The sequence below is a fragment of the Spea bombifrons genome, chromosome 4 (genome assembly GCF_027358695.1).
Source record: "Spea bombifrons isolate aSpeBom1 chromosome 4, aSpeBom1.2.pri, whole genome shotgun sequence".
Classification (NCBI taxonomy): Eukaryota; Metazoa; Chordata; class Amphibia; order Anura; family Pelobatidae; genus Spea; species Spea bombifrons.
Genome location: NC_071090.1, coordinates 103900346 through 103909119, shown reverse-complemented (window position 1 = coordinate 103909119; position 8774 = coordinate 103900346). Strand labels below are relative to the sequence as shown.

Sequence of the window (8774 nt, the reverse complement as noted above, 5' to 3'; positions counted from 1 at the left end):
CTTCGCATGTAAAAGTTCTCGGTGGATGAAGAACACAATCCCGTCTGCTTTTTAGATATTAAATAAATATGGATATTTTGTCACATTATTTTTCAGTAAATGTCCAGGATATCATCTGAATCGCAAATCAAAGTACAATGTATTATGTTAGAGGCTATAAACAGACAGTCCATTCTGTATTTTAATACCAGAAAAAAATATATTTATCGAAAATGTGTAAGATGTGTTATTTCTATGGGAGAAGCTAACTGTTCCATGGTATTTACAGGTGTTCGGTACTACTGGATACTGGAGAAAGTGGGGAGAAACTTGGCTTAGCAGCGCCTCCTACTGATAGGGGCTCAGGGTGCCTAGCATTAGCCTTATCATTAGCAATGTGTATGCATCAGATTGTACCAAGAAACAGGAGACCCCAAAACAGTAACCAGCAGCATATTCTAGGGCAGATTACATACTTCCAAATATCTCGGTTTTTGGAGGGACTGTCCCTATCTTTCCGCACTGTGTCGTTTTTCTGGGTAGCTGCCTTACTGGGGAGACGATGGGAGCCTGGGCAGATTACAGAGATCCTCTGATCTCCCTTGATTGGCCCAGGGAGCCCCCATGTGGCCTCTGGGTATGGGGGGGCTTTACATGCTGTGCGCCGTACTCACTTATGGCGCTGGCCCGCCAATCTCTACCTCTTGCCACACCCCCAGGTGCCCATATTTGGACAAAAATGTTGGAGGACTGGCTCACTTACATAATGGAAGTCTGTGCCTAGCCAACACAGCCTCCATCGCATCCCTTCCCTTGCAGGTCCTTCTGAGGCAGAATGCAGGCATATGATTTCATATCTCAGCACAGAAGAAGAGACCCTCCTGGAGGTAGGGACCAGAGTTCGAGGGGTGCACCAGGGTGGCTGATAACCAATTTGGGCAATCAAACACACCGTTATGCAAGCAGAGGGGTTGCAGCAATCATGGAACTGCCACCTTAGGCCTAGTCGGCCTTGGCGAGAATACACTACTGCTATCCAACCCTTGTGTGTTACTTATTTTAGGTTTATTTGGTGTACAGAACTATAAAATGTAGGATGTAGGAAATGTGACAGATTTGCTTAACTCAGACCTGTTCACATATAAACATAAAGATCATCATGCTAAATTTTCCTTGAAAAACACAATTTTGGGGCTTTGGCTTGCATACATTTTTGTATTTAATCATGTAGGTCACTAATTTAAAAAGCTAAAGAAAAGATATTTCAGATTGCTAAATGTCAAATAGTGATAATTTAAGTTAATTTCATAGAAACATTAATAAATGTCATGAAGTTTTAGACGTGTTGACGTGTAAAACTGGTTTCCAGAATTTCTTCTGATCTCCTGTAAAGAACGGGTTGTTATGGAAACAATGCGACATTCAGGCTAATGGCATAATTACGGCATTTGGGCTTATACGTTAATGAGATGTTTATAACGAACTTGTTATTGTAACTCTGTGCCCCTGGACAGGAAGAGGGGACAAAAAGGTACGGAATTGTGTTCTTAAGGTGAATTTTAATAGCTTTTTTAATAAAATGAAATATTTGATCCCTACATTCGCAAGCATTGTTTGAGCCTGGACCTCATCATCTTCTCACCAGTATGAAAAATACAGGGATGATCAAACTAGCCATTAAACTAATTTGATTAGATGTAAGACTAGCTGTATTATGTGTAACCCTCTAATCTTTCATACGCATGCATCTATCCAATGTATGTACTGAAACATACAACATCTCGTGTGGTATTGACCCTTGTTGTAACATCATTACTTGTCACGCAATATATACAGCATGATACTTTTGATTTATACACTGGTGGAAAATCAGGTTAACAAAATTGCGTCACTGTAAGGATCCTTGGTCAAAGATGACTGGGGAAACCTTAAGAGAGAGAAGGTTTTTTCCTTGTAACACGTTTTCTTTCGGTTGAGGCTTCAACTACCGTAGCCACCAGCACTTAGCTGCTTTTCTTGATCAAAGAGATCCTAAGAACAAGCCTAACTCGACCAAAGGGTTAGGACAGGCAGCAAACCAGCAACGCTAAAGAAAAGACCAAAGTAATTAAACAAAACGGGGACAGCAACTAACTATAAGGACAACAATGGGCAAGGATGTGCAGCTGGATGGACATGGCGGACACCATGGTGCTAACATGTAATATGGGAAGACCATGATGTGATATCCTGCTGACTATATCGCTGGCAAATCAGGAGGTATTAGACAGAAGGTTGCCAATTATTTTCATTTTTTCTTTTTTAAATACTTATCTTCCTTTATATGATTAGACATGTTCAGCAACAAGGAAGCCATATCTAGTGTTGGGCTAACCTTTGCATTAGATCCCAACTTACAACTCATACTTTAACGCTTTTGATCTTGTAACACGTATATTACTTGTAATTTTCCTAGCACAAAGTATGAAATTTATTTCAACTATGTCTAACAGTTTTATTTTAGTAGTGAGAAATTCGGCTGAATAGAAAAACAGCGTTGAAAGGAAGGTGAAATTACAATTAAAAATAATTCATTTAAGGTCTTACCCAGAACATCAGTGTTTTTATTGGTGTGATAATAAAACTTCTGGTAAAATAATGACCGGCTTACATACAAGACACAAAGGATACAATTGATAAGTTGAAGGGAATACTGGTACCGAACGATGCAAGTTTACATAGTTAAAATGCTTATATAGTAATATTCCACAGTATTTGGGATTCAGACCTGTTATTTTCTGGAGACAGATGGTAATTTAACTTCTGGGTATATTGATTTTTTTTAATGCTACTACTGGAGTTTTATTTTATTTAATGGGCATTTTTTTTAAACAAAAAAGGGTCATAGCAATGGGCACATGCTGTTCCCCCTAGTTATACTAATCATTTCTGTTATTACTCCTGATTTTTGATCTATCGATGACATTTTTCTCATATAGGCAGGATAGGCAGGATTGTATAAATAAACTTGCGGAGAAATTGAACAATAGTGCCATTTAATTTAAAATTGACCTCAGTGGATAATCTGATATTTTTGGATTTAACTATTAAAATCACAAATGGTGATCATATAGCAGGGGCGTCCAACCTGCGGCCCTCCAGCTGCTGCAGGACTACATCTCCCATAATGCTCTTTCAGCTAAGGGGCTGGCTGAGGAGGATGGGACATGTAGTCCTGCAGCTGCCGAAGGGCTGCAGGTTGGACACCCCTGTCATATAGAAACAATTGTTGATATCATTTAGCCTTAAGGGTTACAATAATGTGTATATAAACAGCAGAACATGTGTTTATAGATTACATTGTATAACTAAAATACATTCTTCTTCTGATAAATGCCTTAGTTGGCTACATAAACAACTATCTAGAGGTCACAAAGCCACATAAAATGTCTTTGTTTTAGAGGAAGAGGTTAGAGATGTATTGGGCTTTACAAATGTCTCCCTCTTTGGTCATTTGGAATTTTGGAAGGTATGATATAGCCCTATAGAATTCTATACCGTGTCCATGCTTCGGACACAAAGGCTTCAACATCTGGCTATTCTGTGCCACGTCCATTGATACATAGCTAGACCTCATTCCTGGTTAATCTAATGTGTATCAACCTAACACGTTTGCATAGCCACTGGTATCTAGCCCCATGGTAAATCAGTAATTTTAGGGGCTTAATCACTAGTAGGCATTGGTTGAAACCATTGTGGTAGAAAACCTTTAGCTTAATGTGTGGTTATAAACTCAACGTGAGTTCAGAAGTAATGCAGGGTGCATGGCACAAACTAAGTGTTTGGTCTACAAAAAAGTGTTTTGGGCTACTGCTACCAATGGCTCATTTGGTTAAGTATGCCAACCCAACCCATGAGTTGTCATCTCTCACATGAATGTCTCTCATGAGTAGCAATGGTCTTCTGCAAACCAAATGCTACCAATGGAACAGAACCCTTGCTTCTAAAATATTTGGACGCTTCTGTTGTTTTGCTGCTTGAGACATGTTTGATTTTACGAGACATCTCTCTCGTGGCGCTCATGTGAGGGGACTAGATTCAGCCCCTGCCGACTTATTGCATTAGTGATTTCAGCCCGCTTCCTAATCCCTTTTCCATTTGAAAATGTTTTTTTTTTCTGTAAGAAGGCTTTCAATCGAAAAGAGGCTTAAAACTGCCCGTCTTGATTTGCTTTGTCAGTCTGCCGTCATTAAAATGGATTGCAGCTGGCTCGGCATCTATCTTTGGACATAATGAGGGAACAGACGGCCTTCTGAATCACCACTTGCTATTTCACCACTGTTTGTTCCCTGTGATACACACACACCACTTCACATGTGTTGTTTGTATACTCGAAGATATATATGTACTTAAATATTCATACATAAACACGCTGTCAGGACTCTTGCTTTGCCCATTTAAATCATTCATCATCATAACTCTGTCCTATATTCTCAAATCGATTGTGTTGTGGCCATTTTACTGTATACATGCCAGCAGGGGAGGGCTGACAACCCGGGTGACAAGTTCAGCAATAGCTATATGTATTGGAAGCCCTTCTTATGCATTAGCCATGAGAGCCGCCATCTTAATTTCTAGCCCTCAAGGATCTGCACAACTATTTCTCCCCTTAAAGGTATTTAAATACTATCCATGCATAGCAAAATATCCAAGAGCATGACGTGTGCAAATGAGAGATACTTGTGATTAATGTAAAACGTTTGTGAGCAACTATGGAAATGTATGGAATAAAAATGGCAGTTTTAAGCATTTCTTTCTTATTATGTTTTTAATGTATTTTTAACTTTAGTTGGAATCTCTTCTCCTCTGGACATATGACTCTGGCAAGGCAGTGGTGGTGAAGAGCAAGCTCCTCGGTGGTAGTTGGCAAGCTACCTGTTGGAGATCAGTGATATATGTTGGGTGCATCATATAAAGACTAGCACTGGGCAAACGGCCAGTTTGCCGACAAGAACGTTTGGCCGCGTATTCTGCGTTTCCTGGGAATATATTGTTCTATGACATCTGGTTCCGTTGGGTGCATCCTAAAGCCTTTTCTCGAAATTAGTCACAACCTTTTCCATCCAGCATGTTTCACAGAATCTAAATGTCATTCCTAAAGTACTCTGTTGTTCAGTACTGCAAGCCTTAATGCATTCTGGTCTCTATAATTCATAATAATCTGTCACTGACATGGTAACCGCTCCGTATCCACCATTCTCAGTCCAGTGGTACCTATTGAGTCATTTATGCCGGACCGACATGAAATGACCTCCAGACATACCAACACATCACATCGATCCCCTAATGTTATATATCTGGTGCTTCCCAATAGCTCGGCCCTATTGTCTTCTCCTCTGGTCAGTATGGTGTCATAACACTGAGCCTTTCTGCATTGTGCTTAAGCGTTAACACGATATTGAATTTAACTATATTGACTTGAATTTTAATTTGAAGTATTAATTATTTATACATTTTATACCAATGAATCCAACTAATCTTTGCAATGTATCTTGCTAACTCATGGTGATTTTTTTTTTAATATTTTTTTCCATTATCTTTTTTTTATTGTTTAAATGCTATATTTTCACATCTTCAAATCTCTTCTTTCTCTTCTCTTTTATAAATAATTACATTTTTTTTTTTGGATCCGCTGAATATTGTGCTAACACTTCATTTTAATGAATATTTTATCTCACTCACCGCAGGTTTCTTGTTATAGTTTGCATCTCAGGGGATTTTGGTTGTTAGGGTATTGTTCATCTGCTGAACTAATTGTTCACTTTATTTTTAAAAGTATTAAACTGGAAACCATTTCCTTATAACTTATATAAATAGACATGAAAGTATGTCGTCGTCACTTTGAACAATTTGTAATTTAACTTTTTTGGGGGGTTGTCTTACATTCTATATATATATTTTGTGACAGTGTGGAGCAATTGGAGAGCAGGGTGGGCCAATGCTCCATTTCCCCATTCTGTGGAAACTCCATGCCGGGTTTTCCAGGAGGCAAGAAATCTGCAGGATCCGGTCCTGGATTTCTATGAGGCCGGCGTCAGGCCCAGGTGCTGGGCATTAAAAACCCCTGGAGCCTGATACTCAGAGAGACTGTTGGGGGAAGAGGAAGTTCCCTGTGCTCCCAGGGCAAGGAGAGGCTCTGAAGAAGACCATCCCTGAGCCAAGTGAGGCAATACCTGCCTGGACATTGTGTGTGCTGTCTGGGGGAGGTTTTCCAGAGCCTGGCGTAGCTGGGTCTGGCTGGGAGGTTGAGATAGTGGGTGATTAGGCTGGTCAGTCTGGACCAACGTAGTTTAGTTAGAGAGGGCTCCAATTGGGAGCTAGGTTTTCCAACATACTCTGACTGCTCAATCACATACTGATTCAGCTCATCTCTTGGCATAGCTTCCACTTTCCTGAGCTTGGTAGTCCATGCCACATTGTTACATTCACCACGACTCAGTTTTTCATAGCAAACATTCAACTCTGTCAGTCTCTTAATTTCATAGTCTCTCTGTTTGATAGCATCTAGTTTATCGGTTACTTCTTTCAGCTGCAAGTTCAAATCAGAGACTTCACCCTGGTGCAGCCACTTTAAGGATTCAATTTCCTCCTTTAACTCCTGAGCCTCAACACAGGACCCTGCACACTTTATATATGCCTTTTGTGCCAGTTTCAGTGGTTCCACATATCCACTGCAGGTTGGCTGGCGAGTGAAACATGGAAAGGACATTTTATTTCTGCTTTGCTGTCCTTTTCCCATCTTGCATTAGACCAACAGTCAGTGCAATACACAAATCCCAGAGTCTTTAATCGCTCCCTCTGCAGTATGTAATCAAGTAATTACCAGCAGGTCATAGCGACAAAATGCTTTTCTTTTGCAGGTTTCACAGATACACAATACTTTTATCCAGCAAATAGAAACTTCACGTCCGGATCATCAAGGCCATCCTCCATAAGCATATGTATTTGAGCCAGCAATACACAAGGGCACATACCATGCAACAGTCTTTGCAGAGTTTCCACTCAATCCTCCTGGTTAAGCTGTAATCACTTCTGGCACATCCACTGCAGCTTGGTAGCTTCAGGCCGCACAACACTTGGGGTTCCTGGATCCGGTGTTGCGCTCGTCACCAGCATCCACTCAGTTGTTCACTTGGTTCCTGCTTTCTGCCCACAGACCATAGCAGTGCTTTGCCCGCATTCTCCACCATATGTGACAAACCCTATAGCATGAGGGCCACACATGTCACTTTTTAGGGGTCCTAAGCACAGTCCTCTAGGGCAATCAGAGTCAGGAACAGCAGCTTTGAACAAAATAGCGCTTTATTTTTAATCGCTCAAACCCCAAAAAACAAATAATAAAAAGAAAACCTAGCTCCCAATTGGAGCCCTCTCTAACTAAACTACGCTGGTCTAGACTGACCAGCCTAATCACCCACTATCTCAACCTCCCAGCCAGACCCAGCTACACCAGGCTCTGGAAAACCTCCCCCAGACAGCACACACAATGTCCAGGCAGGTATTGCCTCACTTGGCTCAGGGATGGTCTTCTTCAGAGCCTCTCCTTGCCCTGGGAGCACAGGGAACTTCCTCTTCCCCCAACAGTCTCTCTGAGTATCAGGCTCCAGGGGTTTTTAATGCCCAGCACCTGGGCCTGACGCCGGCCTCATAGAAATCCCGGACCGGATCCTGCAGATTTCTTGCCTCCTGGAAAACCCGGCATGGAGTTTCCACAGAATGGGGAAATGGAGCATTGGCCCACCCTGCTCTCCAATTGCTCCACCCCAGGGACCCATATGTATAATCTGCATAGCAGCTGTACCCAGATGCCATGCTAATCATCTCCCTGGGGGTCACACTGTCACAATATATATATATATATATATATATATATATATATATAGGCACTTTTTCTACCTAAAATAGACAAATATCTATAACATATGTGAAAAATGAGACACCAAAATTTAAATGTATGGTGAGAGGTCTTATGTTTTTGGGCTCAGTTTCTCTCTCCCTCCTTACCTACATGTACAAGGCATGTACTGGCCATTATCGGTAGTCACGGCGCTTCCATTTTTTGTTTATATGAAAATTTCGTTATCCACAGCCACTCCATATTTTTGTTGGAAGACTTTATTGGAAATGGGTCGCATTACCAGCCGCAGATAATATGACTACTAGTAGACTGTATTTAATGGAGTACTTGGATTCTTTGGTTTTATAATTTAAAATATGATTTCAAATATGACTCCAGGTGCTACTGAACGCCGTCCGCCGGAACATGTCGGCTGAAGGTTTTACAAGGTACGATGCCGTGAGTACGCCCATGAGTTCTGAACATCGTCCGAGAGACGGTTTATAGCACCGTGGTGAGGTGATTTATTACACATCTTATTATTTATTTTAAATCGGGTATGGCCTTCCATTACATGCTTCGCTTCTTGAGTCTTGTCTGTTAATTCTTTCACAGGTGGTTGAGTCAACGATTCCAATCAACTTTTCTAATCATTATTAATGTATGTGAACCTTTGGGCGACTTACTATTGTGGAGATTTAAAGGTTTTACATTATTTTTGCTTTATATTTATGCCTTTTCGTTCTGATTACCCTCTCTTCGAAGGCAAGTGCATGCCGATGGTGAACACTGGTGGTATAAATCGCCTTGAACTCTTGGAGCCCTAGAAGCTGGCCTTCTGTACATCTGATAAGCAATTAAATGTGTTTATTTATTATGCACAATGAACACATGAGCTTTGGTATATATGACATGATAC

General features: G+C 40.8%; 1 long non-coding RNA gene across 1 annotated transcript; it reads right to left on the bottom strand.

Moving 5' to 3' along the window:
• Positions 1–7150: 7150 nt before the first annotated feature.
• Positions 7151–7822, bottom strand: LOC128492437 (uncharacterized). The gene is made up of 2 exons (XR_008354093.1): positions 7241–7822; positions 7151–7199 (listed from the first exon to the last, which is right to left on the bottom strand). It is a non-coding gene; the product is annotated as an uncharacterized LOC128492437 (long non-coding RNA).
• Between the last annotated feature and the right edge of the window lie 952 nt (positions 7823–8774).